This window comes from Coccinella septempunctata, chromosome 2 (genome assembly GCF_907165205.1).
Source record: "Coccinella septempunctata chromosome 2, icCocSept1.1, whole genome shotgun sequence".
Lineage (NCBI taxonomy): Eukaryota > Metazoa > Arthropoda > Insecta > Coleoptera > Coccinellidae > Coccinella > Coccinella septempunctata.
This window is the reverse complement of record NC_058190.1, coordinates 9290313-9309196: the sequence shown is the minus strand read 5'-3', so window position 1 is coordinate 9309196 and position 18884 is coordinate 9290313. Positions and strand designations below refer to the sequence as shown.

At 34.6% G+C, this 18884-nt stretch overlaps 1 protein-coding gene across 2 annotated transcripts in view; it reads left to right on the top strand.

The window, feature by feature from the left end:
• The first annotated feature begins 12681 nt into the window (after nt 1–12681).
• LOC123306275 (paired amphipathic helix protein Sin3b) overlaps nt 12682–18884 on the top strand; it is a 41156-nt gene continuing 34953 nt past the window's right edge. Inside the window, exon 1 of one of the 2 annotated variants that reach the window (XM_044888181.1) lies at nt 12682–12861. The gene's annotated coding sequence lies outside the window, so the exon portion shown is untranslated. The remainder of the gene's footprint in view (nt 12862–18884) is intronic. The other variant, XM_044888180.1, reaches the window with a different exon arrangement.

The following is an 18884-nucleotide window of genomic DNA, read 5'->3' as shown; positions in this document are numbered from 1 at the left end:
GTCGGTCGTTTCAAGGAGTAAAAGGGCTACGATAAAAGTCGCCCATATCCGCTTCATTCTAGCCGCTGCCGGCTAGCGTATAGACAACCTAGCGTGCGTTCGTATTTGTTTACGTTTTGAAATAACGGCGGACAATAGTGTTCAAAATATTTTAAAAATTAATTTCGCGAGGCTTTCGCTGGCGGAAAAAAGCCGTATTCAACTGCTGGGTAGACCGACTCCCGATTTAAATTCAACCCAGGCAGATAAAACTCCACTTCTTAAGCAAAACGATTCTCAAGACAAGTGTATAACAATTGATAACGTATGGGCAAGGGCAGGATTTAGAGATTTGAAGCACCTTAATGAAAAAATTGAGAAGCATAAGCTATTTGCCAAGCATGTAAATTGTTCGACAGAATTAGCTTTTCTGGTTACGACTAATATCGCTGCTCAATTAGAATACCGGAATAATATTATTAAGCACAACGAGCAAGCAGATAAGAACAGGTTTGTTTCAAAAAGAATTATAAATTGCATACAATTTTGCGGAAAACTGGTTTTAAAATTTCATATTTTTATTATTATTCTTAAAGTGGCCCCCTAGTGAACTAGATCACGAGCCGCCACTGAGTTCAATGCTTTCATTGCTTTCCGTACATCCTAGGGATATACCGGGTACGGCGGGTACTACCTACAACATCCCAACGATATCCCATGCTATACTTTTACCAAAATGGTGAATCCCTTGTTGTACATCCCCTGGATGTTCTCTCGGTAACCTGCTGTCATCTGCGGTTCAAAACGTCAAATATTTTATAACTGCCGAACAGGATTTTGGTTTTCCAAGAGTTCCTTCAGGTTTTTTGAGATAATTTGAGATTAATTTTAATGTCACAAAGCTTCTTTCAGCTGCTGACGTTATAACCGGGTTTTTCAAGAAGAGAAAGAATGACATCGGAAACAGTGGATACTAAGTGATTGAATTTTATCAATGAAAACTCTTTATTGAATTATTTTTCTCAATTTTAGAGTTTATGTAAAAAAATTGAAGCAATCGGTTATTCATACAGATCAACCTGATCAACATACCTTTCCAGCACTTTTTTCATAGATACAGTGTGTTTCAAAATTTAATAAAATAATTTTAGGGGTATATTCCCTTAACGATTTTAAGGCAAAAGTTTATATAAATGCAGGTGCGCAAATTCTAAGTTACCGAGCTACAGTTGTTGGTTTAAACTTTTTCTTTTTAACTCCTGCAGGGAGGTACCTTGAAATGCGAATTAAAATTATTGAAAACAAAATGAATTTTATAGGTACAAAAATTCCGTTTCTTATTTTGATAGTAGCAGCCTTCGTTCAGCAGCGATTTTCAATAAATTGGTTGGGGAAACGAAAAAATGTATTCAAATTGTTCGAATATGACACAAGGAATTCATTCTGATTTTTCGAATGTACCAGTATAGCTCACATCAAAAATATCTGGAGCAGATAATGGAGGATGGGTGAGATATCACCCTGTAGTTTTTAATTATTATTTGTCATGCCCTATACATTATGTAAATCCCTTAGCTCAATGAATGTTTCAAATTTGAGCCGAATATGTCAAAAACTGTAGGTGCCATAAACAGGAAACTGAAAAAATAATGTAAACTTATATAACACCCTGTGGCAACGTAACTAAGCGATTGCCCACCATGTTTATTCGAACTTTTGCCTTGAAATTACTCAGGGAATATACAACTAAAATTATTATATATTGAATTTCGAAACACCCTGTATATCCAAATAACAGTAATAAACGTTAATTCTGAACTATGAAGCAGGGTAGGTAAGAGGCAGGGTAGGCGGCCGCCTAAAGCGCAAAGATTAAGGGATGACATTTGGTGCTTGGTCCAAAAATATAATCAACGTAATAATATAATATAATATGTAGAAATTCAAAATACTACTTTAATTATTGTCGCGTACTCACACTCCATTCTCTAAGGGTAATAAAAAAACCATCAAAGGTTCCGCATTCGCATTCTGCGTATAAATATCCCGTCTGGTTCCGCCACTGTTTTCAAGACTACAAGAGTTATTTAGGTTAACTTAAGAAGCTCTTCGGCTTCTCTTTTCTCTTGGACAAATTAAATATCACTGACTGCTGTTGGTGGGGCGGCTTCTTTTACATTACCGAAACGATTTTATTTTCAATTTTCAGAATTCAGATTGTTGATTGATGAGAGGGGTGTGAAAGACTTGAGAAAGTATTTTATTTCCACATTCCCATTCAGTATTCGAAATAAATAAAAAGTGAAAAGGGTGGATGCGCCTTATCCTGTTGGTGTTCTCATACATCCTGAAATGACTGGTTGTTTTTTAAAAAAAAAACAGGCATCTCAAAACATAAGTTGCGGCAACAGTTAGTACACCCTGTTTTTAAAAATGTCCTCCACAAGATGTTCTCGAGGTTAAACCAAGCATAGTTGTCAGTGCTTTTTTCTGAACCACGAAACCTAGGAGCCATTACTCCACGCTATAATAGAATGGAAATTTGAGAAGTACACTGTCCTAAGCAACTCATAGTCCGACTGCAGCGCCAAAACAGGAATTGTGTAGGGAACAGAGTTCAGTCTACTCTGCAACGAGCCATAAAGTAAGTCAAGATATCGGTGTGTTCTGTGCTTATAACACCCAGAAAACTGGTACTAGCTGAGACCTGCACTGCCTGTCAAGAGAGAATAATATCACTAGGTTTGTTAACTGCAGAATGCGTAGTACCGAAAACAATACATTCGGTTTTATTTGAGTTTATGGTTATTTTATTATAATTAGACCTGTTGGAAATATTATAGAAGCCTATTTCAGCCATTACTGTCTCAGAAATACAAGGTGCAGTAGATAATCAGTAGATTAGTATCATCTACAAACATGACGACTTCCGCATCCATTGGGAGTCCGCCAAGATTTCACGTGACCTCTACTCATTGAACTCTGAAAGAACTGGAACGGCATCTCGATGCAGGCAAACTGAGGATGACTGAAAGGGAAGATGTAGAGCAATCTATCTCTCTCTGCGCTATGTCAATTGGTTTATAACGATGTAAACAAAAACAACCCGGGGCGTTGAAGTGAGACGACTGCTGCGTCCGACGTCTGATGCGGTTATTCGATTGGTTGCCGAACTATTAGAAAGAGATGGGTTGCTCTACATCTTTCGTCTCAGTTGGACACACCTTTCGTAATATTTCGGTACCTAAGAGGCCCTTCAAGCTTCCAGTTCTTTTAGAGTTCAATGCCTCTATTATTCACTCGCAGCGATGTCATCAATCGACCACATATGCCCGATAGTCCGAAGTCCCTCATCCAAAAAAAATATATTCTGGGAGATCGTTTATATAAATTGAAAATAGAAGGGGGCCGAAAATATCTCCCTGAGGCACACCCACCTTCACTTCATCATCTGAGGATACACATTCATCACCACAGACTTGCAGAGCAACCCTCTGACGACGATCCCGTAAGTAGCCCCTCATGGAATCCAATTGCTTATCTCTGATTCCATAAAGATTCAGTTTTTTCAACGTCAATGACGCAATCATAAGTCTTTGAAAAATCAATGAAAAAGCCAGTAGGAAGCAGCGTTACACTAGCAGGGCACCTCGAAGAATTTTCACAATTTTAATGCACTGCTTTGCTCTCGTTTTGCTCCGTTTTTCTCACTACTCAGTTTATTTTGCTCACCTATGTACAGGCTGGGCAAAATTGGTGATACCTGAATTACAACTTTTTCAACCCAAAAAGATGGCACATTACGGTCGCCTTTTTTCGAGAAACTGATCATGCCATCAACTGCATTACTCTATCTTCTTTTGTTTACGAGTTATGGGTCAAAATTAAAATTTCAACTTTGGTCATTATCTCCGTTTCTGTTTAAGCTAGGATGTTGAAATGAAAACATTATACAGACACTTTTTTATAGCAATCCAGTGGCGTACTATGATTTTTTACAACAGGAATATTTGCTGAGCTATAAAATAAAGATGTATTTCTTCTTATGAAAACAGTAAATTACTTAGAAAGACTGAGGGTGATGTATAATATATTTCTGAAACGGTGAAAAAATGGCGATTCTTTCTGAGTCATTTTAAACTACTGTTTTCATAAGAAAAAACACAACTTTATGTTATAGCTCAGCAAATAAACCTGTAGGAAAAAATCATAGTAAGCCACTGGATTCCTATCAGAAAAGTGTCTCTAATGTAATGTCTAATGTTTGCATTTCAACATCTTAGCACAAACAGAAACGGAGATAATGACCAAAGTTGAAATCGCCCAAATTTAAATTTTGGCCTATAACTCAAAAACAAAAGAAGATAGAGGAATGCAGTTGATGGCATTATTAGTTTCTCGAAAAATGACGACATGAATGGTACATTCATTTTTCTCTATCTCGTTTTGTTAAATGTTGTAGTTCAGGTATCACCAATTTTGCCCAGCCTGTACATTGAGCTATAGACAATAGAAAGTGCCCTGCGGGTGTAACATTACACTAGCTGACTAGCAGGGCACCTCAACGCATCTTTCCAATATTGGTTTCATTCGAAAGCTCTCGTTTTGCTCCGTTTTGCTCTCATCAGTCCGTTCGTTCTGTTCATTTATACTACGAGTTTTCGGAGAAAAATTTTTTTCTTTTTACTCTAGCGTGTGGAATATCTGCGTTTTGCTCTTTTCAAATCTGCAATTAGTTGTTCTCCACCACTTGATGTACACCTCTATATAGAGGATTTGTTTTGGGAAGCACTTAAAATATAAGTTGTTCTCTCATTATTCTCATTGAAACATTTCATTTTTGTATCTCTTCTTCGACCAAAATTTTGGGCGAAGAAGAGACTGGACTGAACAGTTGAGATATATGTGTATCTTCATTGTTTTCGATATCAATCCTAATCGAAAGCGCGTACAGTGTAAAGACTAATGAGTAAAACGTTAAAACGATAAAATACGTTCAATTTTAATAGTATATCAATCGGTAACGGTAATCCGTAGGTAATCTAAACGCCGGCGCCGCCTAGCGGATAATAAATTTACCTCGGATTCAAGTAATATCGAAGAGGAAAAACCACCTAACCTTACAGATAAAACCTGATATGATGGTATGAAAGCTGCCAGCCGTGCCCCTCCATATCCCAACGATGATTTATGGGCCGGACGGTGATAAGCGCCGCTGTAAGTATCATCTGGTGTGAAAGATCCCATTATATCAGTGTAAATCGGGATAGTGCACTGTCCCCATAGGGTTTTTGCCGTCAGGTTTTTACCCATGGGTAAAAACCTGACGGCAAAAACCCTATGGTGTGAAAGGAGTCTTACACGGCCAGCAGGTACCTATGCCTAAATAGAATCTTCAAAATATTGGACTTCAACAACATCACTTCAGGAGCATATGAAAAACTGCGTAAAGTCTTCGATCGTCTTATAGCAGCGAAGTTCAAAATCCAAAAAGACAAATCAGAGTTTTTCAAAAAAGAGGTTGAATTTTTGGGTCACATCATAACATCAGAAAGCCTTAAACCCAACCCATTGAAAATTCATGCAATTTTACGCTACCCAGTTCTCAAAACACCAGTTGAAAAGGATTTCTGGGCTCACAGGACACTACCGCAAATTCATAAAAGATAACGCCAGGATTACAAAACCTTCGACGGTTTGTCTGGCAAAGGGGAGAAAAATTACTCATTCAGAAGACTTCATGAAATCATTCAATAAAGATGAGCAAAACGAGGTCTTTCTATTCTAACCAATACCGGAAAGGTCTGTTGAGGTGCCCTGCTAGTGTAATATACTATATCTCGGTTACGGTGAGTGGTAGAGATTTAGAGAAAAACTAATTGCAGATTTGAAAACAGCAAATGCAGATATCCGATACGCTAGGGTGAAAAGAAAAAAAATTTCTCCGAAAACTCGTGAAGTATAAATGAACAAAACGAACGGACTGATGAGCACAATGGAGCAAAACGAAAGCTTTCGAATGAAACCAATATTGTAAAGATCCTTTGAGGTGCCCTGCTAGTGTAATATTACACCAGCAGGGCACTTTTTATTGTCTATAGCTCAATGTACAGGGTGTCCGAGTTAAAGTGTCCCTATACCTTATTGTGGAAACTAAAGGAGCTAGATGAAAAAGTTGAATAAAAAACTTTCCATGCTGATATAAACTTTCTTTTTTTAAATGGAATACCCTATAATATTATTGCATTTTTGAATTCCTTGTCAAATTTCAAGGTGACTTTGGTATGACAACCATGGTCCTATATAGCACCGATTCTAAGATATTCGACTTTTTCCTAAAATGTGGACAGCTGTAGGTGCTCACTAAAATAGCTGATACTAGTTTTCTAATGAATGTATCATCTCCAAATTTTGCCCAGCTCTTATCAACATATTGGATCATACGTTACATCTTTATTTTTAGTAATCTGATATACAGGGTCTTCAAAAATTAAAGTTAAAACTTCAAATAGAAGTTGAATCAAAACAAAATTTGTTCAAGTGGCAACCTATATTTTTTTCTTGTTCATCATGTAGAGCAGGTTAAAATGAGCAAAAAATGGATTCAAACTTTTTCTGTAAAGTGAATAGTTTCAGAAATATGGACGAAAAAGTGCTTTTCCATGTGAGAACCAACGATAATTAATTAATTAAGCTGATAGAATATGGTTACTATTGAAACTAGTACTTATCTAATTGTGTATTTTTGAGTTATCTTTTGTGTTGTGAGACATCTACTTGATTATTTTGAGAAAAATGTATCTGTTAGTTGAGTCTCCCTTGAACATTGAAATAATTTAATTTTATTGGGAGCGTGTACTGATTATGAGTAAGAGAGTCTTTTTGTTTTTTATGAGTCAATCTACTTAATTAAATTTATCAAAAGAATCAAAGCCAACTATAAAGCAGCAACACTAATTAATAATTATCGTTGGTTCTTACGAGAAAATGCACTTTTTCGTCCGTATTACTGAAACTATTCACTATACAGGGAAAGTTTAAATACATTTTTTGCTCATTTTAACCTGCTCTACATTATGAACAAGAAAAAACATAGGTTGCCATTTGAAAAAATTTGGTTTTGATGGAACTTCTATTTGAATTTTTTACTTTAATTTTTGAAGACCCTGTATACCAGATTGCTGAAAATAGTGAAGTAACGTATAATCCAATATGTTGACAAGATCTTGGCACAATTTGGTTTTGATACATTCATTAGAATACTAGTATCAGCTCTTCTAGTCAGCACCTACAGCTATCAAAATTTTTGGAAAAAGACTAATATCTCAGAATCGGTGCTATATAGGACCACGGTTGTCATATCAAAGTTACCTTAAAATCTGACAGGGAATTCAAAAATGCAATAATATACAGGGTGTTCCATTTAAAATAAGAAAGTTGATACCAACGGGGAAAAACGGAGCACCCTGTATTAATGTGGGTTATAAAAAATAAAAGTTCAATCGAATACAGACAAGTTTTATATTCAACTTTTTTTTTTAGCTCCTTTAGTTTCCACAATAAGGTATAGGGACACTTCAACTCGGACACCCTGTACAGGGTTGGCGAATTTCGATGTTTTAGCACTACAGCTTTTAAACCAGAGGAGATAGACAAAATCTGATACCCCATTCTCGTTCTCTTTTTCTGAGAAACTTACAATAGTAGTAGTGATTTTTGGCCACTTGCTTTTGTTTTCGTGTTATAAGCAAAAATTGGAAAAATGGCGATATCGAAATAAATTTATATTTCCGCTAATTCTGATGATAGAGCTCTGAAATTGAAACATTATACAGGCACTTTTTTATGTAGAATCCAGTGGCCTGCTCGCCTTTGCAGCAGGATTTTTAATTACGAAGCTATGACCCAAAATTATGTTTTCTTAAATAGAAACATTAGATTTCTTTGCAATTTTTTGAAAGCTTAATTTTTACTGATTTCGAACATATATAACATCATATGATTTGTATCAATATAAATAATAGAAAATGGTCAAAAACACTTTTTCCCAATATTTCTATGGTTTCAACTTTTGACGAGCACAGAAAAATATAACAAAAGCAGTCTCCTTCCGGCAATGTCATTCTTTCTATGCTTTTTACCAATTTTCACAAAATTTGAATCAAGATATATTTAATAAATTTTCATAATAATGAAAGGACTTATAGAAGGAGACAGTGGTAATCATACGATGCTATATTTTTCTATGCTCATCAAAAGTTGAAATCATAGAAATATTGAAAAAAAAGGTTTTTGACCATTTTCTATTATTTAAATTGATACAAACCATATGATGTTATATATTTTTGAAATCAGTAAAAATTAAACTTTCAAAAAATTGCACAGAAAATTAGTGTTCCCATTCAAAAAAACATAACTTTGTGTCATAGCTTCTTAATTTAAAATCCTGCTAAAAAGGCGAGCACGCCACTGGATTCTACGTTAAAAAGTGCCCGTATAATGTTTCAGTTTCAGAGCTTTATAATCAGTATTAGCGGAGATATAAATTTATTTCGATATCGCCATTTTTCCAATTTTTGCTTATAACTCGAAAACAAAAGCAAGTGGCCAAAAATCACTACTACTATTGTTAGTTTCTCAGAAAAAGAGAACGAGAACGGGGTATCAGATTTTGTCTATCTCCTCTGGTTTAAAAACTGTAGTGCTAAAACATCGAAATTTGCCTACTCTGTACATAGATGAGCAAAATCCATCGATGAGGCAATATCACAATAAAGTGTGTCTATTCAACTCATTTGACAATTCAAAGTGATTATTCGTTTCTATAACATTTCTGGAATTTTTATTATTCCGCCCAGTTATCTCGTTTATTATATTCCAAAGAGTTTTACTTTTATTATTATTTTATTATTTATGCAATATTTGATATTTTTTTTGTTAGTTATCAGAGGTCTATCATATTGTTTCTTTAGTTATTGTTTGTAGAGATGAATTAGTTCAGGAAGAGAAACACTGTATAAAGGTATATAAAGGGTGTTTCAAATTGCGCGGTTTTTTTTAAGAATAAATAAAATATAGATGGCGCACTGAATTCGTCTGGGTATTTTGACATTTAAAAAGTGTGATGTATGACATTTATAAAAATGGCTTCGTACACGATACAACAACGCGTTCAAATTGTTAAATTATTTTATGAAAATCAGCGTACTGTGAAAAGTGTTTTTATTTGAATTTTATGGTTTACATAATCGTCCATCTGAAAGCACTGTTGGTCGAATTATTAAAAAATTTCAAGAGACCGATTCGATGATAATCGAATTTTTGTTGCCTGAATTAATAAATATTGATCTAGAGGACATTTGCTTTCAACAGGATGGCGCTACACCTCATTTTGCAAATGACACAATTGATTTGATACCGTTGGACTATTTTCTTTGGGGTTATGTGGAAAGCCAGGTCTATAAGAATAATCCACAATCAATTCCTGAACTAAAGGATGAAATTATTCGTGTCATTTGTGATATAGAGCCTCAATTATGTCAAAATATCATTGAAAATGTTAACAAAAGAGTGGACGTCTGTAGAGCTGCAAGAGGAGGCCATTTGTCAGATATTTTTGGTACATAAATGTCATAAATGATACTTCAATTACCTATAAAATGTTTTTGAAAATTAATGCAAATTATGTGTTTTATTTACTCTTAAAAAAAACCGCGTAATTTGAAACACCCTTTAGGTAATAAATATAAAGGTAATCCAATTGTTTTCTTAATTCATTATTTACTTGAGTAGATCTATCGAATTATTTTTTGTGAGAGTCAACTCCTTGATCTGTATCATAGGAAAAGCACGATCGAAAATGGAATTGAACCTGCCATAAAAATTATCACAGAGACAATCTATATCGCACTGATTTTCCTCAAGAGTGAGAACATTTCTATAAGAACCTTCCTATTGTTGCCTCATTAATGAGCCGAACCTCCTTATTACTCGGCCTAGGAACAAACTCAGATATGAGAAAATGAGAACTTTTGGGAAGTGTGATCAGATAGATGAGCCGGAATCACCTCAGCCTCATAATCTTCTAAATTTGTGATTACGTTGTCTAAGAGAGTAGAAGATAAAGGGGTTACTCGAGTTAGTCCATGAATCGTTTATATGGGCACCATACCCTCTAACAGTGAAATAAAAGTTTTTGCCTCCCAACTAGAAGTAAGCAAAGTTATGTTGAAGTCACTAGTAATTATATATCGACTGTTTTCAGATGTAAGCTTACTCATAATAAATTGAATATTTCATATTCGATATATCTTCATTTTTCTTTATAATTCGGAAATTAATGAATCAGAGAAGCCGCTTGAAGAATCCCACTTCAAAGAAGCCGCTGGGCAGCCCAATAAAATGATCATCGATCGGGTGACGTTTAAAGAGGATGCCGACAAGTTTGATGAACAAATGAGTGCAAGGAGTGACATGCCGACTGGAAAACTTATGTGTTTTCAAATATAATTTTGTATTTATACTTACTTATGGAGTAATATCTATATTTTTTCTGGTCCTACTTGATTCGCATTGATTACATTTTTATCAGCTACCGCCGCCACCCGTAGAGGTAGGTATCAATGATACGGTGCCCCCGGTTTTTAGGGGCCCCGACTTTTATAAATAGATATAACTTTTTTTTTTCGTTTCATTCATTCATTCGTTTCATTTAAAATACAGAGTCAGAAGATAAGCATAATCGAGCGTTTTTTCAATGAGTTGTATCAGAAGATGAGCGGCAGGACCGTCGCTAGCCAACCTGGCGCCCTAAGCAAAAACCCAATTGGTGCCTTCAGTCAACTCTGCAGAATTCAAAAATTCGCCGTATTGCATAAACTAAGTTTCTCATGGAACGATGAAAATATTGAATTTAATCATAACAATGGAGAAATCTTCAAAAAGCTAAATCTGCATAGTTTTGCCAGTACAAGAAATTTAAATTTATTTTAGTATCAGAAAAAGTTATACAAGATGAAAGAAATGGAACATAAAACAAAAACAGTAAAAGTGAAAGATGAGAATAAACATATTTTTGTAGAAATTTTTTAGCATCAAACTTCATGAGAAAGCAACTTTATTCCAGCTATGAATTCGAAGAAATTGCCCACGAGTTCTTCAATCCAATGATTCAGTCAATTGAAATTCTACAATCGAGATATTTTTGTAGAGAAGAAGGAATATTGAAGAATCTCCTCATTTCAATTTCTATTCTAGAGAAATAAGAAATAAGTATTGAATTTCGAAACCACGTTGAGTTTAGAGTGTGTTCTGAGTAAGTTTTCAATATTCTAACTTTATTTTAATGTCTTAGGATTTCATTACTTCAAATTGTGTTATTAAGGCGAGTTTTATATCTATAATTAATTGTATACCTCATGTTGCTGCCTTCGTATTTTTTCACTTTTAATGCACCGGGTGATTGTTTATATTTTTCTCAATAGTTATCCCAGTTAATATTGGTTATATGGGCAAATATGAAGTATTTTTATGAACGTTCAGAATTGCGTACCAGGAAATGCACGAAAGCATTGTAAACCTTATAAAAGAATTTTATGTAACCTGGTATTCTTTCAATGGAGCAAACTGTATTTTATTTTCCTAATCGGTAAAGCTTTCTTCTGATTTCAAATACTTTATTGAGGTTATGTTTGTCATTTTTCGAAAATTATAGATTTAGCTGTAGAACGCCCAAGGGTAGCTATTTTTCATGGGGGGGGAAATCCCCTCTCAGATAACCTTCGAAATAAAGTTCACCCGGTCACAGATCGTATGGATTTCGATACTCATGGGGGAGGGGGGGAGTAACCACCCCCATGACACCGCCCCCCCCAAGTAAATCCTCTCTAGAGAACGCCTCCCGACAGAAGCTATGGATATTAAAACGATTAAATTGTTCTGTTTGACATTGACATTTGTCAGTGTTGAATATACCAAACTTTACATGGAACAGCCTGTATAGCAGGGGAATGATTTTCCGGAAACTACATGCTTCAAAACGTGAAATGGAAATATTTCAGGAGAAGATCTAATTTTTTCTTTAGTTCTCGATTTTGGGGGTACATATTATTGAAAATAATAAATCAAAAAGCTCCATGATTTCGGAAATGGTTCATTTCAGCCAAACTCCGACCTATTTTCGTTCATATTTTCCAACCATAATGATGTACATGGTATCATTTCCACTTCAGAACAAAAAATAATAGCATTTCAATTTTCCTTTCAAACTAAAAGACCACCGTAATTCTTAAAATTTGTCTTCATACCTTCACTCAACCAACGGACGGCAACGTTGTTTATACCTACATTGCTGTGCAGAGTGCAGATGTCAGAATAGCAAGAACGTTGCCCTTGAAAGTAGAACCTAGTGGAATCATTTATTACTAGGGGAGTTCGCTTCAATTGCATATAAACAATGAAAACCATAACTTCAGAGATATTCATGTTAAAATGCAAGATAAATCCTTGGAACTTTTCTCATTTATGTCACCGATTCTACTATTTCTATCCATATTCTCAACGATAAGGTATATAAATATTAAATTCTAAAAAAATGTCGAACATATCACATTTGAATCATTTAAACGGAATGGTTTCGCCCAAACGAGCTCTGTGGGATTTGAGTGCGCACGTCTTTCCACCACCACCGCTGTCGCTGGTAAGCAAAGCAAAGCCAGTATTAATTCGGTCATCGCTGTGGAACGTTCTGACAGAATGCGTCACAATTTTTTCTTCAAGAAGGATAATGTGAAGTTTGAAATATTTTGTGATTATTTTGTATTCCTAGAGGGAGAGAATATCCGTGATACTGGAGTAAAGTTTTGCAACAAAAAATTTTTCGAGGTGAGCTTACTTTTGTTTCAACTTGGAATTTTCTACATTCATTGAAATCTTAAAGCTTAAAACTATATATCTGGTGAAATTATCAGATTCTTTATCGTTCATATAGCACCCAGATGAGTTATTATTCAGTTGAATCTTGTTTGTACATTCCTGGCTGTAGATGACGGTATTAATGTTGTGAATTCCTTTTCTAAACGTATCTTACGAGGAATATGAGTTCGAAAGAAAATTCAGTTGTTTATTGTCGGTGACGTTGCTGTAGACTCACTTAACATGGCAACAGTGAGAAATTAATAGCGAGTGCCATCAGATTGTCACAATTAAATCAAATTTCGGAAGCATGTTCGCTCTGAATTGTTCATGTGAGATCTTTTCATCCCTTTTCTGTTCGATTTTATTTTTCTTCTATTATGGATGGAAGTTATCGCTCAGTCTTTCCCTATCCCCGGCCTAAATATTGGAAGAATATTATATCTTTTTTTTGTTTACTACTATGAAACAAATTTTACGTAAGAATTTCTCTTGATCCCTATTTATTTGGTGTTTGGGTTGAACGGTGTGGCAACATTGAGTATCTCATTTTATCCGGTTTCATGCTCCCCCACTGTCCTATCGATTTACCAGTTCACCAATGCCCAATCTGGTGTTAGGTTCCCAGATCGCGGGAGTGCACTCGTCATCCAACGATGCCGGACTTGCAAGAAAATAGTGTGTTTATTCAGTAAATCGACAGCGAGCTCCACTTAGTTCCAATTGTTTGAGAGAATTTCGAACGGATAAGAATATTCTTCTAAACATAAGAGGACGAAATTCTCCAATGAATATATAGATTTCTTTAGTTTTTTGAATTTTGTTCTTTGTTTCATGAAAAAGATAATATTTATTCATCCTTCACGTACTGAATGAAATGATCTATTCACTCCTATTTAATTTTCAGATCGTATAAAGATTCTCGTTAGTGTAAATGCACTGGGTTGTAATAGTATCGAATCATCTGATTTTTTCAAGAAAATATTAGGTACATCCTTACGTGTTTTGTTGTAACAGCTGTGGATGTTGCGCAAGGATACCTATCCAGATTACCGCCAATCAGTTTTGGTTCACTTGCGCGCGTTTTGGTTGGAATTCATGTGTCGTTCTATTTTGTTCATCGTTCCTTATATAATCTACGTACACGAATGAAAAGGAAACAATTTCTATAGTTCGATTCTAAATTCATTAGTATCTTCATTCAGAAAATTGCTTTTAAAATCAAAAGTCTTTTGTGGATAACTCTTGTTGAGGTTATAACATCCTTTTTCTATTTTTTTCTGATAAGTATATGATTAGTGTTCAATTTCTGTTATAACTATTCAGCGAGTTTTCCATGTTCAATCTTTTTCCGCATTGCCTTTTTACGTCCGCATTAGAAATAATGCCACACTGGGCGTGCCGTTCGTTCTTACACTTCGTTCTTTCGTCCGCAAGGAAAGGTATCTCTAATAAAGACTTGAGAGATGAGTACCTGTAAAAGTAAGAGTTTCTCATGAGGAGTGTGCTTTCAAATTGAGACTATCGAGCATAGTGTGTGGTTTTGAGTACGAGGTGATTGAACACACTTTTTCCAAATTCTATCTCTAGGTTCCTGAGGAAGAAAACTGATAATTTTGTACTTTTTTGCTTCGGATTTCTTCACCCCTATGAATACTCTCAATGAATGTACAGAAATGAGTTGACCTGACAGCACTCTTCACCTAATATCACAGTTCCTAACGACTTGGGGTATTAACTTGAAAGTAACTACTGAGAGGCTCTTCCTTTAACAACAAGATTGTACTTTACAGAAAGGCCTTGATGCATTTTTAATTCTGCTATTAATTATCACTAATTGGTACATAGACAGCTTAAATTGGACAAAAAAAATATATTAAAGCCCCTCACACAGTTGACAAGTTCTTGCAACAGAATTGTGTCGCAAGACGTAAGTTGGCTATTTTGTTGCATCAATTTCTTATTTAGAGAGATGGGTTAAATTTCCTCGATCTTCCGTTGGCTTTTCATTGTAATATGGAATTCTGCCAAGGAGAGATTTTGGGTGTCAAAGAAAATCAACTAGAACTTGTAGAGTTACATGGTGAAACGCAAATAAATGGTACAATGAATGGTCAGATGAAAAGAATGTCTTGAATGGAAAAGTTTAAGATCCGCGTTTTGGACAGAAGTCTTTGTTTTGATCACTTTAATGACCTAGTTTTGAATTCTCGCACCCTAAAAATAATTTATGTACTACTAAAGTTATTTATCATTTTGTAGAAAAATGCCCCAACATGTCATTTTTTATATGCAACTTTTTATCATTGTTTTCATTGAGGAGTTTCCATTCACCCTCTACTAGTGGAGGAGGATAGTTGAGTTCTAAAGAGGCAACCCTAACTTGTTAGTTGTTAAAAGCCAATTACTGAAGGCTGAAACTAAATATTGGATATTACTAAGAACCTAGTGTAAAACAACTTATAGAAAGTATTAAATTTTCTGTGATTGACTTGAGTATACTGTATGTAAAAAGCACTCTGCTATAATTATACCTTGATATTGGTGAATATGAAACACAGGTAATATGGCTTGCTTAGAGTAAGTTACATTCCAAATATTTTTTCAAGATACATTGAAATCATGTGCCTTTTAGAAACGATTTGATTCAAATCCTAATATAACAGTTATATTGGAATGTAATTCAACTTAATCGTGAGTTCGAAACAGTATTGAGTTTTTAATTAAAATTCAGTATGTATTACTTTCAGAAGTTTTGGCCAGATGTATCAAGTACAATAATTATAAGTATAGGAAAATGTTTATTCAGTTCTGAAATAGCCGACCAATACAATCAACTGAGAGGTTATAGATTACACAGTTCCAAGAAGTACTTATACAAATATTGGTTAATAACAAGTAAAAATCAGAAGAGAACCCTATACCTGTACCAATCCAGGAAGCATGATACAACAAGCAGTCAGGAGGACCATAAAATAGAGATAGGGCATCTTGTGACTGATAGAAGTGCCATGATGATTTGATTTTGAATTAACAATGAAGAAAGTTTTCTGCTGCAAGAAATTTTCTAATAGAAGTTTCATTTTAAAATAATTGTAGATTCTAATGGTCCAAAGTGAATGTTCCTTCAAAAATTAATAAAGCTGTAAGTTTTGTTCGATCAGTTTCACACATGTCACAAGTGTTCAGAAATATATAACCGAACACCTAGTTGCCACAAATTTTGTTTTAGCTTCATTTCTCCACTTATTCCATGTGGTATATGAGAAAATTTTATTGGGAAAGCTCAAATGGATTATCTAAGGAGATGCTTGGCGGGTATTTTCAAGAAGAGATGTTGTTATACTCTGATAGGCCAAGCAAGAAGCTTGGATTCACATTAGGACCAGTACTATTTCTATCGTTTATAACTGACAAGGGACTCTCCAGCACAATCTCTGTCCCTCTGCTTTGTTGAGATGCTACAATGAAAGTGTCTAAGAATGCAAGGTGATATTGATGGAATTTATGACTTTGGCAGTCGAAAATGATATAACACAAAATGAAGATCAGTATTGTAAAAACTGGAAAGAACACACACCACATATAAAAGACTAGAAATTCTAAAGGTTATGGGAACTGGGAAAAATTAGTAACAAATTTATATTCCAGATCATTAACAATTTCGTGGATACCAGCCTAGATCTGAGGAGCAATAACAAATATTACATTATAAACACAGACTCTGCAACATCTTCACATTTTGCATTCTGCAACTAATAGTATTTGATCTGGAAGAATTACTATTGGAGCAGCACGGTGGCAAAATGAATTCGCGAATTAAGTCCAGACATTTAAGAATATAAATCTTTGAAAAGAGGGCTAAAATATAACTTGAGAAACAAGTCAATTCAACAAGAATGAAAAATAACAAGAATTACTGACTATTCACTCATTACCTTATTTTGAGCTATATAATATGCCTTGTAAATTTCTAGTGTAAGGATTGTCAGAAATTAGGGGTGCTCAATTTTTACTTCATGCAGTTACACTCAATTCAAGAATTATTGACATCGAGTAAGGTCTTCAAAGCCTAGACGGAATTCAATATCTGGTCACAAAAGATCTCCAATAATTTCTGTAGTTTCAATCACAGAACTAAAGAATATAAATAATAACCTGTAAAAGTATTTAAATCAGCAATTAATATTTATTCAATTATTTTCTCAATTAGTTTGATTGAATACAGTACAAAATTCTAAATACATATCTTCGGTTAGTTCGTAGTATCATATTATGTTATTGGTCTATAGGTCAGTGTTTACTCCCAATACAACCTGAATTCTTCGACACAAAATCTGACTGTATGGGTTTTTACCAACTAAAATTCTATTTTTAGCAGTCTCCTAAGATGTCAATGATACTCATGTAATCTTCAGTGTACCCTATGTGCTTAAATTTCGGTTAGTAAATGAATATTAAAAGGAAGTTACGAAAAAATTATTTGTTGTGTATTTGAAAAATAATTTTTGTTTTATATTTCAAAACTAATCTTTCACCACTCCATTCTCAATGATTCTATCTATCTTGTTCTATACATTTCTAATCGGTCTTCACAAATTACTTCAGTGATTGATTTATAATATTGTTAACTTATCCTTGGATATATAGGGTCTTTATAACTTATTCTTCGCTGTTGTTTTCGAAATATTCTGCACTGCTCCTCACTAAAGGGCTCTGAACTAAATATTTCAGGATTTCAGAAGTGACGTTTATTGCCATGTTGAAATGATCCTGTGTTGTCTTCAAGCTTTTTTCTTCAGTCCTTTGTTTGATTATTTTCATTGGTATCTTAGTAATTTTGCAATACATGAATAAATGCAAAAATGTATATTATGTATATGCAAACTATTCACATTGGGGATGTGGTTAATACACATTCACATATCCGAATATTTATACCTATTTGGAAAATTATATCCATGATATATTTCAGATATGAAAAATTAATGGAAACAACAATTCCGAAGGAATTGTCGTTCCAATAATGTGAGTTAGTCATGAACTATCATAGGAAGACCCAGAGAAGTCGAAAAATTCAAGTACAACTGTAGACCGGTTTCGGGATTATTTTCCCTCGTCAGTACAGTATAGCACTGAATCTTCCGAGTGGAGGATGGTAGTCTTATGCGATCTTGGGACGCCGCTTTGAGATATTCTCATCACGATACGCCACCTGTCACGCAAAGGCTGAACCAAAGCCTCACTTTCTCTGCAGACCCCAACAACAGTTCATGGCTCAGTTGTACTTGAATTTTTCGACTTCTCTGGGATTTCCTATGATAGTTCATGACTAACTCACATTATTGGAACGACAATTCCTTCGGAATTGTTGTTTCCATTAATTTTTCATTCTTCCGATGCGCCCTGTTAGGCGCTTGAACTGGAGTGCTGTACACTGTACAGTACTCCTTCTTTTTGTATTGTATTTCAGATATATCTAAAATAAGTTTTCTTTTATACTAAATAAATACTGGGATCGCAAGATATTATAAATGTGAAAGTATTTGTCTGTCCTAAAGCTTGAATGGCATACTTAATTATTGCACCTTTTTCTATCTTCAAGTATTAAGTATGTGTTTATTGCTCATGGAAATGATTGATATCATAGAAGGTTATGAACTTCTTTTCAGTTTCATGAAATACATAGTTGGAAAATTCGATTTTGAACATTGGCTTGATTCTGAAATTGGGTTATGTGGATGATAAATGATGAAACGAACAGAATTGTTTCCACTACTTGATCACATCGAAATTTGTTGTTGAATGTTACATATAGATTTACTTGAGATCAAGATCAGCCATTCCATGGGCGTAGCCAGGATTGAGTTTCGGGGGGGGGTTTGAAATGAAATTTTTCTTATTTTGACATATAAAGTGAGACTCTTTGAAACTTATGTTATGTAGGACCTATATACCTCCCCTTGGCTACGCCCGTGAGCCATTCGAGTTAA